Source organism: Chironomus tepperi, unplaced genomic scaffold, assembly GCF_022539635.2.
Source record: "Chironomus tepperi strain 1889 unplaced genomic scaffold, CSIRO-AGI_Ctep_v1 contig_260, whole genome shotgun sequence".
Classification (NCBI taxonomy): Eukaryota; Metazoa; Arthropoda; class Insecta; order Diptera; family Chironomidae; genus Chironomus; species Chironomus tepperi.
The window spans coordinates 958,979-961,943 of NW_027226382.1; the positions used below are offsets into that span (position 1 = coordinate 958,979).

At 30.8% G+C, this 2,965-nt stretch overlaps 2 non-coding genes across 2 annotated transcripts; one reads left to right on the plus strand and one right to left on the minus strand.

Moving 5' to 3' along the window:
- Window positions 1–935: 935 nt before the first annotated feature.
- Window positions 936–1,121, minus strand: LOC139091753 (U2 spliceosomal RNA). The gene has a single exon (XR_011544540.1). It is a non-coding gene; the product is annotated as a U2 spliceosomal RNA (small nuclear RNA).
- A 245-nt stretch (window positions 1,122–1,366) lies between these two features.
- On the plus strand, window positions 1,367–1,552 carry LOC139091752 (U2 spliceosomal RNA). The gene has a single exon (XR_011544539.1). It is a non-coding gene; the product is annotated as a U2 spliceosomal RNA (small nuclear RNA).
- Window positions 1,553–2,965: the final 1,413 nt, after the last annotated feature.

Below are 2,965 nucleotides of genomic sequence, written 5' to 3' on the forward strand. Positions count from 1 at the left end.
GGACGATGTTTGTGGATTTAATTTTGAATTTTTAAAGCTTAAAGATGCAGTAAATATGATTTTTGGAATCTGCTTATTTCATATCAGCATGTAGTTGAGATTACTTCCTAAATAACATACATACCCTCATTATATCTCAAAAATTAAAATCTACAGTTCTATCTCTTTTTTAACCAACCAAATATAATTGACTTAAATTCCATTAGCATCACACATCCTTCCTTCCATAGAAATATGAAAAAAATTAAAATTTTTAATTAAACAGAAAACCAAAGATAGAAAATGCTTTTACTATTGTGCTTTTCATATGTTTTAATCTCCAATTAGTAAATGGGAAAATTTTCAGCAAGAGGCAGGTATGGAAAACAATACAGCAAACATTTTTCTTATCACATTTAGTTTTGCTTATTCATCTACCTGTTAAATGTGCTTGTTGTTTTATTCTCTCTCTCTTTTGTCTTTGAAAATTTTTTTTTTGGATATAATTTTTGAGGTGTAACTCAAATATTAACCCGATAGACACGAATTGTTCATGTCAGTAAATTGGCTACCTTGGTCAAAACGATCTTTGCCATGACGTTCATTGCCATAAAAATTGCCACATGAATGTCATGTGATTTGAAATACTATAATTATAATTATGACAAAATGCTGCATTTGCCTTCTTAAATCGGTGAGATCTGGCCTACAACAGAGTAACAGCGCTCTAGTGCCACAGATTTTGCCTTTTCTACGCTGTGTGCTTTCGAATTATAAATCAATAAAGAAACATATTCAATTTTTATATTCACAATATTTCGTCGGGTCCATGCACCTCTCCCGCTAAGTATAATATGTATTAGATGACTCTATGTTCAAAGACCATTTGACTTCCTTCATCTAGTTTCAACTGTTAATTCCTCTCAAAACTACTATTTATATGCTTATGTATTTTATTTGTTTGGGCCGATCCTAGAAATACTAGGCCAACCCGGACAGAATAGAAGCAAGCTTCATTATTTCCGTCATTTTCCAAAAATCAGTTTAACATTCTCCTCCATGCTATGCACGGATTACCAGATGTTAAGCTGATAAGAACAGATACTACACTTTGATCTTAGCCACTACAGCCGAGAAGCGATAACAGCGTACTGACACTTTGACGAATATACATCAATCATTTCTGCTAAAGCTTATGAAGTATAAGGTTGAAAAAAACATTTAATTTTCCAGCAAAATGAAAAAAAAAAAAAAATGGGAATCCCATCTGAACATATTAAATTTTTATATTCACACCATTTGCATATGTGGATGTATTGAATCTAATACTTCACAAGCTTTAGAAGAAATTATTAATGTATATTCATCAAAGTGTCAATACGTTGTTATCGCTTCTCGGCTGTAATGGCTAAGATCAAAGTGTAGTATCTGTTCTTATCAGCTTAACATCTGGTAATCCGTGCATAGCATGGAGGAGAATGTTAAACTGATTTTTGGAAAATGACGGAAATAATGAAGCTTGCTTCTATTCTGTCCGGGTTGGCCTAGTATTTCTAGGATCGGCCCAAACAAATAAAATACATAAGCATATAAATAGTAGTTTTGAGAGGAATTAACAGTTGAAACTAGATGAAGGAAGTCAAATGATCTTTGAACAAAGAGTCATCTAATACATATTATAGCGGGAGAGGTGTATGGACCCGACGAAATATTGGGAATATAAAAATTGAATATGTTTCTTTATTGATTTATAATTGGAAAGCACACAGCGTAGGAAAGGCAAAATCTGTGACACTAGAGCGCTGTTACTCTGTGGTAGGGCCAGATCTCACCGATTTAAGAACCTTTACAAGGCATATACAGCTATGTGTCATAATTAATATCATATTGATTTGTGATTCAATATTTATCAAAAATTGCTGAAAATTAAATATCCAAAACATTTTTAATTAGAATAGATTAGAAATATTATTTAGGGTTCACTAAAGACGAAAAGGTTCTGCGTTTTGTTTTACTATCTCTTAATATTTTTAAAGATTCTTTACAAATTCTGAAAACTTTATTTACTTACAAATTGTGCAATTCATTCATTCTTGTTTCAAAAACTTTATAGACGTTGAGTGTCTGGCAACAAAACAAAAGAAATACAAAGCAAATTAAAACAAAAGTTTTTACACCTGAAAAACTTTTTCTATTTCAATTTTAATTCCTTTTTTTATAAAGTAAAGGCAAAAAAATTATTTTGATCCACAAAAGTGTTTCCTTTTGTTTATGAAATGCCATGGAGCTATTTAAGGGTTGAGAAAACATTTTATTTCATCTCTAAATCCTTATGGAGAAGAGGAGGTAATTCGACACATTCAAAAGGGATCTTTTCTATTTTTCGAATACAAAAACCCTTTTTACTCTCTGTCGCTTACTTTTGTTAGAAGTACAAACCGAATTATTTAAGGTAACCTGACAAAAAAAAAGGTAAAAGAAAGTAGCAGGAAAGAAAAATTTACCATAATTCATTTTTCAGTCAATTTTTGTGAGTGATAAAATGAAAAGTTGACGAGGCACAAAAATGACTTTCCTTTTCTCAGCTAATTTCTTCCGTTCGAATGAATGAAAAGGATCCTCCGAGGTGTATTTAATCAAAAAATATATGAGAAAGGGTCAAAATTTTATGCTGTATAATGTTTATTTTTACCCGCAATTTTTTGCCACTTGTACCTAATAAAATTTATGACTGAAAATTGTTACCGGTGAGAAAAATTGTGAACTCATCGGCAATGAGACGAATATGATATGGGTAAACGGACTGGAAAGAGAGCATAAAAATTAATGAATGATGTCAATGTCAAATGTGAATGAGTTTTACAAAAAAGGAATTGTGAATGCTTGATGCAAGTCTATTTCAATTTAGATGCAAAAATGCATAAATTCATTAAATTTTTCAAAAAAATTTAATTAAAACTTGAAAAATAATTAATGATGTTTCTTC